The 18,515-nt window shown below is 35.2% G+C and overlaps 1 pseudogene; it reads right to left on the bottom strand.

Moving 5' to 3' along the window:
• Window positions 1-1,628: 1,628 nt before the first annotated feature.
• LOC103076158 (60S ribosomal protein L19 pseudogene) lies at window positions 1,629-18,192 on the bottom strand (annotated as a pseudogene).
• Window positions 18,193-18,515: the final 323 nt, after the last annotated feature.

Below are 18,515 nucleotides of genomic sequence, written 5' to 3'. Positions count from 1 at the left end.
AAAAAAAAAAAAAAAAAAAAATCATGTATACAGTTTTTCTAGATTCCACATATATGTGTTAATATATGAATTTGATTTTCTCTTTCTCATTTACTTCACTCTGTATGACAGTCTTTAGGTCCAACCACATCTCTACAAATGACGCTGAGCCTGCGCTTCCGGGTCCTGTGCTCTGCAACGGGAGAGGCCACAACACTGAGAGGCCCGCGTACCAAAAAAAAAAAAAAAAAAAAAAAGAGTAGGAAGTATGTAAAAGAACAAAATAGAAATTCTGATGGCAAAAATAAAATTAATATAATATAAAATTTAGTAAAAAAGCTTGAGTTGCACAAAAAAAGAATTAATTTAAAACTGGGTCAACTGAGATTATCCAGTCTAAAGAGAAAAAGAATGAAGACAAACTACCGGAGCCTAGACTAGTGGTATACTGTCAAGCATACAAACATAGACATAATGGGAATTCCAAAATGCGAGGGGAGGAAGAAAGGGACAGAAAGAATTATTTCAGAAATAATGACCAAAACCTCCCAAATATGATTCAAATTAATCTACACACTTAAGAAGTTCAATGCATTCCAATTAGGATAACCTTAGAGATATCCAAGCCTAGACACATGATAATTAAATTATTAAAAGACAAAGACAGAAAAAGAGAATCTTGAAAGCATCAAGAGACATGTGACTCCACACATAAAAGGGATTCTCGGTAATATTAGCACCTGTTCAAAGACACAAAATAGGTTGAAAGTAAAATGATAAAAAAAAGATACTCCTTGCAAACAGTAACCAAAAGAGAGTTGAATACTAATATGCAAAACAGACCTGAAGACAAAAAGGGTTTTGCAATAAAAAGAACATTTTATAATGATAGATGTCCCATCAGGAGCATAACAATTATAAAAATGTGTTTTGGGGACTTCCCTAGTGGTCCAGTGGTTGAGAATCCGTCTTGCAATGTGGGGGACACCAGTTCGATCCCTGATCAGGGAGCTAAGATCCCAAATGCCACGGGGCAACCTGCACCACAACTGATGAGTCCAGGTGCTCTGGAGCCTGCACTACAACTAGAGAGAAGCCCGTGCACCACAACAAAAGATCCTGCATGAAGCAACTAAGACCCGATGCATCCAAAACACAAATATTTTTTAAAATTTGCTTTTATATATATGTGTGTGTGTGTGTGTGTGTGTGTGTGTATGTGTGTGTGTGTGTATACTTTTTTTTTTTTTTTTGCGGTACGCAGGCCTCTAACTGTTGTGGCCTCTCCCATTGCAGATCACAGGCTCTGGATGCGCAGGCTCAGTGGCCATGGCTCACGGGCCTAGTCACTCCACGGCATGTGGCATCTTCCCAGACTGGGGCATGAACCTGTGTCCCCTGCATTGGCAGGCAGACTCTCAACCACTGCACCACCAGGGAAGCCCTGCTTTTATATTTTTATAAAATATAGCAGCACACTTTTGATAAGAGAAGCCCAAAATACATGAAGCAAAATCTGACAGATTTGAAGGGAGAAATAAAAAATTAATAATAGAGTCTTCAAAATTCTACCTACAATAATAAAAAGAACTAGATAGAAGATCAGCATGGAAATAAAACACTTGAACAACATTAAGAACCAATTAGACTTAATACACATCTAGAGAACACTCCACCTAAAAAAAAACAAAAGAAAAACAAAAAACAATACACATTCTTCTCCTCGAGTGCACATGGACTGTCCTCCAGAATAGGTCATAAAACAAACTTAAATGTAAAAGGTTCAAATCATAAACAGTATGTTCTCCAGACCACAACATAACTATAAAGAAATCAATAATAGAAGAAATTTGAGAAATTCCATGAATATATGGAAATTAAACAATGTATTCCAAAAAACCCAATGGATCAAAGAATAATCAGAAAACAAATTAGAAGATATTTTGAGATTAATTAAAATGAAAATACGACACACCAAAACCTACTGGATGCAGCTGAATCTATGCTAACATGTCCAGCTGTAAATGCTTATCAAAAAAGAAGATCTCAAATCCCCAATCTTCCATGTTAGAAAACTAAACAGAAAAGAAAGGAAAACCAAACCCAAAGTAGAAAGAAGGAAATAATTGAGATTAGAACAGAAATAAATGAAATTTTAAAAACAGGAAAATCAATGGAGATAATCAAGGAAAAAAAAGTGAAACAACCTATCTGATGTCAAAACTTACTACAAAGTTACAGTCATCAAGACAGTATAAGTCAGAAAGAGAAAAACACATGCTAACACATATATATGGAATCTAAAAGAAAAAAAAAAAGTGGTCATGAAGAACCTAGGGACAAGACAGGAATGAAGATGAAAACCTACTAGAGAATGGATTTGAGGATACGGGAAGGAGGAAGGGTAAGCTGGGACAAAGTGAGAGAGTGGCATGAACATATATACACTACCAAACGTAAAATACATAGTGGGAAGCAGCTGCATAGCACAGGGAGATCAGCTCGGTGCTTTGTGACCACCTAGAGGGGTGGGATAGGGAGGGTGGGAGGGAGGGAGACACAAGAGGGAAGAGGTATGGGGACATATGTATATGTATAACTGATTCACTTTGTTATAAAGCAGAAACCAACACACCATTGTAAAGCAATTATACTCCAATAAAAAATAAAATTAAATTAAAATTTAAAAAAAAAGTATACAGTATTCACATATAAATAAATATACAGACCAACAGGATAGAATTGAGAATCCAGAGCCCTTATATTTATGGTCAATTGATTGTCAACAGTGCTGCCAAATTAATTAAATAAAGGAAAGAATAGTCCTTAACAGTGTTGGGACAAAGAAATATTCACATGTACAAAAATGAAGGTGGACCCCTATTTCACACCATATACAGACATTAACTAAAAGTGGTTCATAGACCTAAACATAAAAGCTTGAAATATAAAATTCTTAGGAAAAAAAACAAGTAAATCTTTGTGACTGTGACTAATCTTCAGAGACACTTACTGTCATCTTTTTTTTTAACATCTTTATTGTAGTATAATAAAGATATACAGATTGCCAACAAACACATGAAAGAATGCTCAACATCATTAATCATTAGAGAAATGCAAGTCAAAACTACAATGAGATATCATCTCACACCAGTCAGAATGGCCATCGTCAAAAACCTACAAACAATAAATGTTGGAGAGGGTGTAGATAAAAGGGAACATTCTTGCACTGTTGGTGGGAATGTAAACTGATGCAACGACTATGGAGAACAGTGTGGAGGTTCCTTAAAAAAGTAAATATAGAACTACCATACAACACAGCAATCCCACTACTGGTCATATACCCTGAGAAAACCATAATTCAGAAAGAGTCATGTACCAAAATGTTCACTGCACCTCTATTTACAATAGCCAGGACATGGAAGCAACCTAAGCATCCAAGAAGAGATGAATGGATAAAGATGATGTGGTACCTATATACAATGGAATATTACTCAGCCATAAAAAGAAACGAAATTGAGTTATTTGTAGTGAGGTGGGTGGACCTAGAGTCTATCATACACAGTGAAGTACATCAGAAAGAGAAAAACAAATACCATATGCTAACACATATATATGGAGTTAAATATATATATATATATATATACATATATATATATATATATGTCTATTTTGGTCTTCTGCCCATTTTTGGATTGGGTTGTTTGTTTTTTTGATATTGAGCTGCATGAGCTAAATTTGGGTTGGAGAAATGTCTATTTAGGTCTTCTGCCCATTTTTGGATTGGGTTGTTTGTTTTTTTGATATTGAGCTGCATGAGCTGCTTGTAAATTTGGGAGATTAATCTTTTGTCAGTTGCTTCATTTGCAAATATTTTCTCCCATTCTGAGGGTTGCCTTTTCATCTCGTTTATGGTTTCCTTTGCTGTGCAAAACCTCTGAAGTTTCATTAGGTCCTATTTGTTTATTTTTGGGTTTTTTTTGCATTTCTCTAGGAGGTGGGCCAAAAAGGATCTTGCTGTAATTTATGTCATAGAGTGTTCTGCCTATGTTTTCCTCTAAGAGTTTGATAGTTTCTGGCCTTACATTTAGGTCTTTAATCCATTTTGAGCTTATTTTTGTGTATGGTGTTAGGGAGTGTTCTAATTTCATTCTTTTACATGTAGCTGTCTAGTTTTCCTAGCACCATTTACTGAAGAGGCTGTCTTTTCTCCACTGTATATCCTTGCCTCCTTTGTCAAAGATAAGGTAACCATATGTGTGTGGGTTTATCTCTGGGCTTTCTATCCTGTTCCATTGATCTATATTTCTGTTTTTGTGCCAGTACCATACTGTCTTGATTACTGTAGCTTTGTAGTATAGTCTGAAGTCAGGGAGCCTGATTCCTCCAGCTCTTTTTTTTCTCAAGATTGCTTTGGCTATTCAGGGGTCTTTTGTGTTTCCATACGAATTGTGAAATTTTTTTGTTCTAGTTCTGTGAAAAATGCCAGTGGTAGTTTGATACAGACTGCATTGAATCTGTAGATTGCTTTGGGTAGTAGAGTCATTTTCACAATGTTAATTCTTCCAATCCAAGAACATGGTATATCTCTCCATCTGTTGGTGTCATCTTTAATTTCTTGCATCAGTGTCATAATTTTCTGCATACAGGTCTTTTGTCTCCTTAGGTAGGTTTATTCCTAGATATTTTATTCTTTTTGTTGCAGTGGTAAGTGGTAGTGTTTTCTTAATTTCACTAACATATTTTTCATCAGTAGTGTATAGGAATGCCAGAGATTTCTGTGCATTAATTTTGTATCCTGCTACTTTACCAAATGCATTGATTAACTCTAGTAGTTTTCTGGTAGCATCTTTAGGATTCTCTATGTATAGTACCATGTCATCTGCAAAGAGTGACAGCTTTACTTCTTTTCCAATTTGGATTCCTTTTATTTCTTTTTCTTCTCTGATTGCTGTGGCTAAAACTTCCAAAACTATGTTGAATAATAGTGGTGAAAATGAGCAACCTTTTCTTCTTCCTGATCTTAGTGGAAATGGTTTCAGTTTTTCACCATTGAGGATTATGTTGGCTGTGGGTTTATCATATATGGCCTTTATTCTCTTGAGGAAAGTTCCCTCTGTGCCTACTTTCTGGAGGGGTTTTATCATAAGTGAGTGTTGAATTTTGTCAAAAGCTTTATCTGCATCTATTGAGATGATCATATGGTTTTTCTCCTTCAGTTTTTTAATATGGTGTATCACGTTGATTGATTTGCATATATTGAAGAATCCTTGCAAGCCTGAGAAAAACCCCACTTGATCATAGTGTATGATCCTTTAATGTGCTGTTCAATTCTGTTTGCTAGTATTTTGTTGAGGATTTTTGCATCTACTTTCATCAGTGATATTGGCCTGTAGTTTTCTTTCTTTGTGACATCTTTGTCTGCTTTTGGTATCAGGGTGATGGTGGCCTTGTAGAATGAGTTTGGGAGTTTTCCCCCCTCTGCTATATTTTGGAAGAGTTTGAGAAGGATAGGTGTTAGTTCTTCTCTAAATGTTTGATAGAATTCACCTTTGAAGCCATCTGGTCCTGGGCTTTTTTTTGTTGGACGATTTTTATCACAGTTTCAATTTCAGTGCTTGTGATTTGTCTGTTCATATTTTCTATTTCTTCCTGGTTTAGCCTTGGAAGGTTTTGCTTCTCTAAGAATTTGTCCATTTTTTTCCAAGTTGTCCATTTTATTGGCATAGAGTTGCTTGTAGTAATCTCTCATGATCTTTTGTATTTCTGCAGTGTCAGTTGTTATTTCTCCTTTTTCATTTCTAATTGTATTGATTTCAGTCCTCTCTTTATTTTTCTTGATGAGTCTGGCTAATGGTTTATCAATTTTGTTTATCTTCTCAAAGATCCAGCTTTTAGTTTTATTGATCTTCACTATAATTTCCTTCATTTCTTTTTCATTTCTGATCTGATCTTTATGATTTCTTTCCTTTGCTACATTTGGGGTTTTTTTGTTCTTCTTTCTCTAATTGCTTTAGGTATATGGTTAGATTGTTTATTTGATATGTTTCTTGCTTCTTAAGGTAGGATTGTATTGTTATAAACTTCCCTCTTAGAACTGCTTTTGCTGCATCCTATAGGTTTTGGGTCTTCGTGCTTTGTCATTTTTTTCTAGGGATTTTTTGATTTCCTCTTTGATGTCTTCAGTGATCTCTTCTTTACTAAGTAGTGTATTGCTTAGTCTTCATGAGTTTGCATTTTTTACAGATTTTTTCCTGTAATTGATATCTAGTCTCATAGCATTGTGGTTGGAAAAGATACCTGATACGATTTCAATTTTCTTAAGTTTACCAAGGCTTGATTTGTGACCCAAGATATTATATATCCTGGAGAATGTTCCATAAGCACTTGAGAAGAATGTGTATTCTGCTGTTTTTGGATGGAATACCCTATAAATATCAATTAAGTCCATCTTGTTTAATGTATCATTTAAAGCTTGTGTTTTCTTATTTATTTTCATTTTGGACGATCTGTCCATTGGTGAAAGTGGGGTGTTAAAGTTATGGCTGTTAGTATTTGCCTTATGTATTGAGGTGCTCCTAGGTTGAGTGCATAAATATTTACAATGGTTATATCTTCTTCTTGGATTGATCTCTTGATCATTATGTAGTGTCCAACTTTGTCTCTTGTAATAGTCTTTGTTTGAAAGTGTATTTTGTCTGATATGAGAACTGCTACTCCAGGTTTCGTTTGATTTCCATTTGCATGGAATATCTTTTTCCCTCCCCTCACTTTCAGTCTGCATGTGTCCCTAGGTATGAAGTGGGTCTCTTGTAGACAGCATATATATGGGTCTTGTTTTTTTATCTATTCAGCCAGTCTATGTATTTTGGTTGGAGCATTTAATCCATTTACATTGAAGGTAATTATCGATATGTATGTTCCTATTCCCATTTTCTTAATTGTTTTGGGTTTGTTATTGTAGGTGTTTTCCTTCTCTTGTGTTTCCTGCCTAGAGAAGTTCCTTTAGCATTTGTTGTAAAGCTGGTTTGGCGGTGCTGAATTCTCTTAGATTTTGCTTGCCTGTTAGGGTTTTAATTTCTCCCTCAAATCTGCATGAGATCCTTGCTGGGTAGAGTAATCTTGTTTGTAGGTTTTTCTCCTCCATCACTTTAAATATGTCTTGCCACTCCCTTCTGGCTTGTAGAGTTTCTACTGAAAGATCAGCTGTTAACCTTACGGGGATTCCCTTGTGTGTTATTTGTTGTTTTTCCCTTGCTGCTTTTAATGTTTTCTTTATATTTAATTTTTGACAGCTTGATTAATATGTGTCCTGGCATGTTTCTCCTCGGATTTATCCTGTATGGGACTCTGTGCTTCCTGGACTTGATTAACTATTTCCTTTCCCATATTAGGGAAGTTTTCAACTATAATCTCTCCACATATTTTCTCAGTCCCTTCCTTTTTCTCTTCTTCTTCTGGGACCCCTATAATTCGAATGTTCATGCATTTAATGTTGTGCCAGAGGTCTCTGAGACTCTCCTCAATTCTTTTTATTCTTTTTTCTTTATTCTGCTCTGCAGTAGTTATTTCCAATATTTTATCTTCCAGGTCACTTATCCATTATTCTGCCTTAGTTATTCTGCTATTCATCCCTTCTAGAGAATTTTTAATTTCATTTATTGTGTTGTTCATCACTGTTTGTTTCCTCTTTAGTTCTTCTAGGTCCTTGTAAAACGTTTCTTGCATTTTCTCCATTCTATTTCCAAGATTTTGGATCATCTTTACTATCATTATTCTGAATTCTTTTTCAGGTAGACTGCCTATTTCCTCTTCATTTGTTAGGTCTGGTGGATTTTTGCCTTGTTCCTTCATCTGCTGTGTTTGTCTATCTTCTCATTTTGCTTAACTTACTGTGTTTGCGGTCTCCTTTTCGCAGGCTGCAGGTTTGTAGTTCCTGTTGTTTTTGGTTTGTGTCCCCAGTGGCTATGGTTTGTTCAGTGGGTTGTGTAGGCTTCCTGGTGGAGGAGACTCGTGCCTGTGTTCTGTTGGCTGAGGCTGAATCTTGTCTTTCTGGTGGGCAGGTCCACATCTGGTGGTGTGTTTTGGGGGTGTCTGTGGCCTTTTTACGATTTTATGCAGGCTCTCTGCTAATGGATGGGGTTGTGCTCCTGTCTTGCTAGTTATTTGGCATAGGGGGTTTAGCACTGTAACTTGCTGGTCATTGAGTGAAACTGGGTCTTGGCATTGAGATGAAGATCTCTGGGAGATTTTTGCCATTTGATATTATGTGCAGCTGGGAGGTCTCTTGTGGACTATTTTCCTGGACTTGGCTCTCCCACCTCAGAGACACAGCCCTGATGCCTGGCTGGAGCACTAAGAGCCTGTTGTCCACACGGTCATGTGGCTGTAGGTAGGAGGCCTCAGTTCCTTGCCACATGGATCTCTCTTAGGGTTGTTTGAGTGTCCTCATGATATGGCAGCTGGCTTACCCCAGGATGAGTGATTCGGCCCGTGGTCCCCAGGACTGTTGCAGCTTCTGCTGCTGGTGTCTCTCCAGAGCCAGCAGCCTCAGTGAGGCCACACTCCCCTCGAGCTCCGGAGCAGTTCAGTGACAGTGGAGGGAAGAGACCCTGAGCCAGGTGTTCTCTTACTGTCATCTTACTAAGTTTTCAGTTACTTGCCCAAGACATCAAGCTAATTAGTAATATAATTCAAGGCAAAACCTCCAAAGCTTAAGATCTTTCAATTGGAGCACACTACCTTCAAAGGGATTTAAAAAAAAAAAAAAAAGGTAAAAGATCTACTTTTACTAGAGTCGAGCATGGTTAAAATAAAGCATCACTATTTAAACTTAAATCACTTGACATTGTTTAATTTTTGAGGAAAAATAAATTGTCATTTACCTTCAACCTTTCAATTTGATAACTGGTGCCTCATCTCTATTATTACTTTCTTCTACACACTTCTGTCTCCTGATATGCTAAATTTCTGACCATTATTTCTTCATTATAGCTTTGCATGTGGGATCCTCTGCTTAGAATGACTCTGCTGTTTCCTTCAACTTCAGAAATACTATTTATCCTTCTTGATATAGTTTGTGGGTTACCTCTCTGGGAAATAGTTTATCTTCCTTAGTCAGAAAGAAGTAGACCCTACTGTCTATTTCCACAGCACTTTCTGAATCCTCTGTAGCCCTGGTTTTCCTTCATATTAACATTGCTTATTTATCCCTCTCCTCTATGGTGAGTGTGTGGAGCGTATAGCTTGACCTTATAATACTTTTTACCTGTCAGTGTCTAGTATATAGCAGCAATACAATAACCTTTTGTTGAAAGGAAAAACAATCCCATATTTACTAAATTTAGTAAGAATACCACAACATTTTAAAAAGCTATTTCCCAGCATATGGCTACCTCAGATTGCATACATTCAAGGTGGAGGAGAATACAAGGACAGAGTCTGTTTTGTACAAAGTCAGACAAATAGAACACTGCTTACTAAATCATAAAACTACATATGCATTCACATTAAATTGAATGATGACTGATAGTGTTCAGAGGCAAAGCCTTTACTAATAAAATATCTTTAGTTATTTTAGCCTTCATTTATTAGTGCAGTGTCTATGAACATGTTTCAAAAATTAAAATATAAAAATATTTTCTTAGTCATAAAAAAGAATGAAATTTTGATATATGCTATAATATGGATAGAACTTGAGAACATTACTCTTAGTGAAATAAGCCCAACACAGAAGGACAAATATCATATGATTCCATTTACATGAAGTTCCTAGAATAGGCAAATTCATAAATATAGAAAGTAGAACAGCAAGCAGGAAGGGTGAGCTACTGTCTGTTAAGTACAGAGTTTTAGTTGGAGATGATGAAAATAGTTTGGACATAAATAGTCCTGGGGGTTACACAACACTGTGAATGTATTTAATACCAATGAATTGTACACTTACAAAAAGTAAAAATGATAAGTATTACATTATATATATTTTACCACAATAATGAAAAGAATAAGACAAAATGAAACAATTTTGATAAACAATTGTGATAAACAAAAGTAGTCAAAAGGTAAGTTATAATCCCCTCATCTAAAGAAAACTAGTTACATTTTGACATAAAATTTCTTTCTGTACCTTTATAGATTTAAAAAGAAAATGGAAATATACACTGTATATGAATTTTTATTAGACATTTTTCCAAGTCATTGAAAAAAGTAAGGTTAATAATGATGTATTCAGACTAGGTGGTATCAGCAGACCTGCACCATAGGAAATGTTAAAGGAAGTTCTTCAGGTAGAAGGAAAATAATACATGATTAAAACTCTGGATCCACACAAAAGGAATGAAGAGTGTCAGTAAAGGTAAATATGTGGGTAGGTATGAAAGAGTTGTCCTCTCAGTTTTTCTCATTAAACTCAAGAACTCACTTTGAATATGTAAAACCAAAAATATATAAAACTAACCCATCAAAAAAGTATATTTTTCTATAGATTTTGATATTTAACTTTTTGTCATTTTGTGTTAGACATACATTATAAGAAACTTATTTTTAAGTTTAAAAGCTTTACTGAACATAGACACAAAACTATTCAACAAGATACTAGCAAACCAAATCCAAAAATACATTAAAATGATCCTACACCATGATCAAGTGGGATTTATCTCAGGGGTACAATGATTCTTTGATATCTGCAAATCAGTGTGATACATCACATTAACAAACTGAAGAATAAAAACCATATGATTATCTCAAAAGATGCAGAAAAAGCTTTTGACAAAATTCAACACCCATTTATGATAAAAGCTCTCCAGAAAGTGGGAATAGAAGGAACTTACTTCAGCATAAAGAGGCCATATATGACAAACCCACAGCTAACATGATTTTCAATGGTGAAAAGCTAAATGCATTTTGTCTAAGATCAGGAAGAAGACAAGGATGTCCATTTTCACCACTTTTATTCAACAAAGTTTTGGAAGTACTAGCCTTGGCAATCAGAGAAGAAAAAGAAATAAAAGGAATCCAAATTGGAAAAGAAGAAGTAAAATTGACACAGTTTGCAGATGACATGATACTATACATAGAAAATCCTAAATGCTACCAGAAAACTACTAGAGCTCATCAATGAATTTGGTAAAGTTGCAGGACACAAAATTAATACACAGAAATCTCTTGCATTCCTATATATTAACAACAAAAGATCAGAAAGAGAAATTAAGGAAACAATCTTATTTACCATCATATCAAAAAGAATAAAAATACCTAGGAATAAACTTACCTAAGGATACAAAAGACTTCTACTCTGAAAACTTTAAGACACTGATGAAAGAAATCAGAGATGACATAAACAGATGGAAGGATATACCATGTTCTTGGATTGGAAAAATCAACATCAAAAGATTATACTACTCAAGTTAATCTACAGAGTTAATACAATCCCTATCAAGTTACCAATTGTGTTTTTCACAGAATGGGAAAAAATTTTTTTTAATTTATATGGAAACACAAAAGACCCGAACAGCCAAAGCAATCCTGAGAAAGAAAAACAAAGCTGGAGGAATCAGGCTTCCTGACTTCAGACTATACTACAAAGCTATACTCATCAAAACAGCATGGTACTGGGACTTTCCTGGCAGTCCAGTGGTTAAGACTCTGTGCTTCCACTACAGGGGGCATGGGTTTGATCCCTGATCCGGGAACTAAGATCCACATGCTGTGCAGTGTGGCCAAAAAATAAAGCAAGCAAACAAACAAACAAAAAACAGTATGTACTGACACAAAAACAGAAATATAGCTCAATGGAACATAATGGAAAGCCCAGAAATAAACCCATACACCTATAGTCAATTAATCTATGACAAAGGAGGCAAGAATATACAATGGAGAAAAGGCAGTCTCTTCATTAAGTGGTGCTTGTAAAACTGGACAGCTATACATAAAAGAATGAAATTAGAACATTCTCTAACATCATACACAAAAATAAACTCAAAATGAATCAAAGACCTAAATATAAGGCCAGACACTATAAAATCCTTAGAGGAAAACAAAGGCAAAGCACTGACATAAATTACAGCAATATCTTTTTAGATCCACCTCCTAGAGTCATGAAAATAAAAACAAAAATAAACAAATGATACCTAATTAAACTTAAAAGCTTTTGCACAGCAAAGGAAACCATAAACAAATGAAAAGACAACCCATGGAATGGGAGAAAATAGTTGCAAAAGAAGCAACCGACAAGGGATTAATCTCCAAAATACACAAAGAGTTCATGCAGCTCTATGTTAATAAAAGAAACAAGTAACCCAATCAAAGAATTGGCAGAACATCTAAATAGACATTTCTCCAAAGAAGACATACAGGTGGCCAAAAAGTACATGAAAAGATGCTCAACATCACTAGTTATCAGAGAAATGCAAATCAAAACTACAATGAGGTATCACCTCACACCGGTCAGAAATGGCCATCATCAAAATATCTGCTAAGAATAAATGCTGGAGAGGGTGTGGAGAAAAGGGAACCCTCCTACACTGTTGGTGGGAATCTAAATTGGTACAACCACTATGGAAAACAGTATGGAGATGCCTTAAAAAACTAAAAATAGAACTACCATATGATCCAGCAATCCCACTCCTGGGCATACATCAGGAGAAAACCATAATTCCAAAGGATACATGCACCCCAATATTCATTGCAGCACTACTTACAATAGTCAAGACATGGAAGCAAACTAAGTGTCCACTGACAGAGGAATAGATAAAGAAGATGTGGTACATGTATACAATGGCATATTACTCAGCCATAAACAAATGAATGAAATAATGCCATTTACAGCAACATGGATAGACCTAGAGATCATCACACTAAGTGAAGTTAAGTCAGAGAAAGACAGAGATCATATGATATCAAGCATATGTGGAATCTAATTCTACAAAAAAAGAGATACAAATTAACTTATTTACCAAACAGAAACAGACTTACAGATATCAAAAACAAACTTATGGTTACCAAAGGGGAAATGTGGAGGGAGGGATAAATCAGGAGCTTGGGATGAACACACACACACTGCTGTATATAAGACAGATAACCAAAAAGGACCTACCATATAGCACAGAGAACTCCACTCAGTATTCTGTGATAATCTATATAAGAATCTAAAAAAAGAATGAATATATGTATTTGTATAACTGAATCATTTTGCTGTATACTTAAAACTAACAACATTGTAAATCGACTATACCCCCAATAAAATTAAAATATTTTTAAAAAGTGTATTTGTGAGATCACAAATACAATTACATTATCAAATTGTTTTTCTTAGGAAAGTTCACCATTAATTTTGAATGTGACCTACACAACCCACTCTACTAGTTTGGAGTATAAAGTATAATGATGATTCAGTTAACCATTTGAGGCCCTACATTTCTAAAGCTGTAAACAATTCAAGAGCCATGGTATCTCCCTGGGTCTTAAGTTGCCCCTCACAATTTGTCCTAAAACCATCAAGGCAAAACTTAAACTGGCAAAATTAAAAAAAAAAAAAAAAAAATCAAAGCCTTTGATTTTACTCATTTGTGAATTCTAAAATTCTAAAATTCTGTAACCAACCTTGACATTCTGATTCTGAAGGAAAGGAGGATAAAACTCTAATAAACCAAATAATATAATATGAAAAAAAAAAAGCTTTACAGAAATGTTTCTTTTTGAAACAGGATGGATTTTAAGAGGAAATTGCAAAGTGTCTGAAATTCACCCAGTTAAAAGCAAAATTCACTTAAACATTTTGCATATACACTGTGAGACAATATTATACTGGAAAAATCTTAGGACTTTCAAAATAAAATTTCCATTTCTTAAAAAAGATAAGCCCAAGTGTCCTTCACAGACACACAAAAAAGCACGTGAACACACACACACCTACACACATACACATTTACACAGCTTGAATTGTAAGAGGGGATGTGAGATTCAGGGTAAAAAGGGCAAAGGAATTTCGAGTCATTGGAGTCCAGAAAGATCTCTGCCTGACAACAAAGAATGAACCTATTTAGATTGTAGGTAATTTTCTCTTTCCTCATGGCAGAGATCAGATGGGTATGTGTGGTATAGTGTATTAAATCAACACACATAGGAGAAGTTGCCAAACACATCCAACTGCAACTAAATGGGATACTTTTTGTGCAACAGAATTCAACATTCCTCTTCACTGTTTCAGCCAAAACATCCCTGTTAATTTACTTCTATAATAGAGACTGGCAATCCACCCTGATAGTGATTTAGAATGGTACCCATAAATTTCCTTGCTTTCAATGCTATTTGACAGGTCTGGGACTCTTTATACTTTGATTCCAATATTGATTCAAGTTATCAATCATAAATTATTTAATTGAAAAATAAAGACATTTTAACTTCATTTCTTTGTTTTACTATGAAGAGGGTGGCAAGGTTTACATAGTCTGTATGTAAATCAACTTCACTGGCCACGAAGAAAATGTGATTAGTATTGCCCAAAGTAAACAAAACCCTTATGCTAACGCCTAATCATGTAGGAAATATTTGCAGCAGCTGCACAATTAGTTTTTCAAAATAATGAGCTGATAAATAGGAGCTTAAAGGATTCAGCTACTTCCATTATTCTAATATCTCCCCCAACTAAAACCTAAAATCCCCACCTAAAATTCCTTGACCCAGGGAACATATGGCTATCTTTTACTCCAAAGACTGGGACCTGGTAATACTCTAGAATCCCTTGGCAAGTGACCGGGCAATCAAGGGCTCTGGCATTTGTCACCTAAATTGAGAAGGAATCATGCATTTAAAAGGATATCTTTAGTAGGTCTGTGTCTTTATTCCCGTCTTGCCCCTAGGTTCTTCATGACTTTTTTTTTTTAGATTCCATATGGGGAGGGGGAAGGGTAAGCTGGGGCAAAGTGAGAGAGCGGCATGGACATATATATATACCACCAAACGTAAAATAGATAGCTAGTGGGAAGCAGCCGCATAGCACAGGGAGATCAGCTCGGTGCTTTGTGACCACCTAGAGGAGTGGGATAGGGAGGGTGGGAGGGAGATGCAAGAGGGAGAAGATATGGTGATATATGTATATGTATAACTGATTCACTTTGTTATACAGCAGAAACTAACACACCACTGTAAAGCAATTATACTCCAATAAAGATGTTTAAATAATAAAAATTAAAATAAAAAATAAAAGGATATCTTTAAAAAAAATTAATTCTACTCTATAAATATTTGAAGGTTGAAGACTCAACATATTAAAATTTCAACTATTTCACCAAAAATAAGGAAACACTACTCTAGCTTTCCATCAGTACCAGAATGAAAGGATATAAAATCTTCAATACCTTTCTCTCACTCTTTCAGCTAATCAGGAGACAAAAAGTCATCCTCAGTAACTTTGAAACATTACTTTCCTGACGAAATCCAACACTAAATATTAGAATTGGAAGGGGTAATTTTTCCATAGAATATGTAATTTAAGATTAGCTCAGTATCCCTATTTATAAATACCTAAGTCATGGGATCTCTCAGACTCAGTGATGCAGATGAATGACTAAAAGGACAATCAAGAAATAAGCTAACTCCTTATCATAAGAATGGGGAATGAGCAGGTAAAAAATAGAATGGAAAGAGAAGCAGAAGAGTAACATGTCTCATACCAGACAGCTACTTAGTATTATTTCACAGCCACTCAGACATACTAGGATTCTACTCTGTCTGTTTTATCTTTCAAGGATAATGATTCAATGTAACACTTGAATCTATTTCTTCTGTTATCAAAATTGTATATCTTGACTTTCTACAAATTTATTTTAAGAAATAAATTCCCCTATATTTCCCTCCAGTTTTCCTCCTATATCCATCATAAAATTGTTACCTATAATACCTGTCATTGAAAAAGACCATATTATTTTTATTATTTTCATAACATTCATTATACTTTCTGTACTTTTTCAGTAGTTTTACTTAGATAATTTTAAAACTTAACAGTGATTTTAGTTATGGTTACATAATTATTTTTCTCCACATAACTGTTTAGTATAATTCAACACAGAGAGGAATGGAAGCCTGAGTCAAAACAGTTTACTTCAAAAGAAAATGTCAAAGTAATGACCTTTTAGAGACTATTTGTATTGAAATAATCTTGCAATATCATACTATAGTTTTGTTTTATACTTTGATCACAATTTTCTTGTAAAGACTTGGTGGTTTTTTCTCCTTTAAAAATTTTTTATTGGTAAAGACTTTACCAGAACACTAAGATTATGTATCCTCTTGATCATACCAAATATTATCTAAAATCTTCTTTCTTCCTGAAAATGTCCTTTTTTAATCCCTCTAATTTGGGTTTAGACCTGTATTTGGCTATTATGAGTTCATTCCCTACCATATTTCTTAATATTTTCAGTGGTATTTAGGAAATAGGATGTTTTCTTATGAAATGCATATCAGGTTCTGAAAAATACATATTTCCCTCATGTGGAAGATAGCTTCCAAATGATCTCTTCTAATTCCCTTCACAACTTCTGCCTTTTGCTACGAGAATGCCCTTGCTGGCAGACAGCCTTCTTGAATGAGTCTCAAAATGGCTTGACATCACCAAGATGGCTCAAAATTGGTTCCCTAAATTTTACCTGTGCTCTTTTTACACAGAAAACTCATAAAGTTACTATGTGCTCATGTGTGTGTAAATTAGAACTCAAAATCCCACTTCTGGCAACAGCACCTTATCAACACCTACACATGGGGGCTGCCGAGCTCCTAATGAGGACCACTGCGCTCCATCAGTGTCAACATATTAGAGGTGTGTGATTTGCATATACATGAAACCTTAGCCAAAAGGGTGTGGATAGCAGAGATAGCATGTGTACTAATATCTATGAGTTTCTGGCTAGAAGCCCTGGACCTTGCTCTTTTTGGAGCTCTCTTACTGGATTCAATCCATAGTGATGGCATAAGCATCTGTCACAGAGAGAAAGAATTAGTACCTGTAAGGCAACTAATGGACCATTATAAACATCCTCTAAAGGTTAAAGCATTATGGCCTTCTTTCCACATTTTCTTTCTTTCAATTTTTTTTTTTTTGGTGGGAACGGTAGATAAGGGTTTTATTTTTAGTTGAATGACTGATCTATGTAATTGCTGAAAGATGGGGAGCTTTATTTCTTGGTCTTTTCTGCCTTGAATAGATTTTTTTTTATTGAAGTACAGTTGATTTACAATGTTGTGTTACTTTCAGGTGTATAGCAAAGTGATTCAATTATACATTATTTATAAATATATATACACATATATGTATATAAATATTCTTTTCCAGATTCTTTTCCATTATAGGTTATTACAAGCTATTGAGTATAGTTCCCTGTGCTATACAGTATGTCCTTGTTGATTATCTAGTTTATATATAGTAGTGTGTATCTCTTAATCCCAAACTCCTAATTTATCCCCGCCCCCCTCACTTTCCTCTTTGGCAACCATAAGTCTGTTTTCTATGTCTGAGTCTGTTTTATAAATAAATTCATTTGTATCAGTTTTTTAAATTCCACATATAAATGATATCATATGATATTTTTCTGTCTGGCTTACTTCACTTAGTATGATAATCTCTAAGTTCATCCATGCTGCTGCAAATGGCATTGCTTCATTGAATAAAGTTTTGATGATTTCTTCCTTCTTGGTCTGGAGCTATTCTTCCCAGAACTTGTGTGCTTCCTTGGTCTGAGACCTGAGGGCCTCAGCCTGGTCAGCCAGGAGCTTCTTTTGGACCTTTACTGCCTTCAGCTTCTGAATGTGTTCAAGAGAATTCACTTGTTTTTGAATGCATTTCCCTTCACCTTTAAGTACAGACTGTGACACAGGTAGTGATAAATCTTAGATTCACGGTATCTTCTGAGCAGCAGAATTCTCATTCTCCTCATCCAGGGCATCTTTTCAGGCATCCTAGCACTGGCAGGACCATTTCTTCATCCATGACCATATGCCTGCTCTCCTGGTGGCCAAGGTGTTTTTCTGCATCAAGACTGGGAGTGGAGATGCTTGCAGATGCTCCGCATACCCTTATAATCAGCATCCAGATCTGCTGATGGGAGCTGGCACTGGAGATTTCATTGGTCTTACTGAGACCCAACCAACATTTTTAGCAGAGCACAAGACATTGGAGGCAAACCTCTTCTGAAGCCTGAGTATACTCATGGCTGCAGCAGCAGCAAAAAGAAAGCCTCTTTCCCATATTCTAAAAATTATATGTAGGTGTGGTATATGTATTAATATGAAGATTTACTTCAGACAAATATATGGCTTAATTTTGGCTACTGTTTTGATATGTTGAAGAATTTTATATTAACTATGACTAATTTTAAATGTTTACCTCTCGTACTACATTATTAAGGTCAAAGGTTCCACATTATTAGACTTAATGTACCATGATCCACAAACAGAGCACTTGTAATGGTTAATTTTAAATGTCAGTTTGGCTGGGACATGGTGACCATATATTTGCTTAAACATTATTCTGGATATTTCTG

This window comes from Lipotes vexillifer, unplaced genomic scaffold, assembly GCF_000442215.2.
Source record: "Lipotes vexillifer unplaced genomic scaffold, Lipotes_vexillifer_v1.1 scaffold510, whole genome shotgun sequence".
Lineage (NCBI taxonomy): Eukaryota > Metazoa > Chordata > Mammalia > Artiodactyla > Lipotidae > Lipotes > Lipotes vexillifer.
The sequence above is the reverse complement of the archived record's forward strand: the minus strand, read 5'-3'. Positions and strand labels throughout refer to the sequence as shown.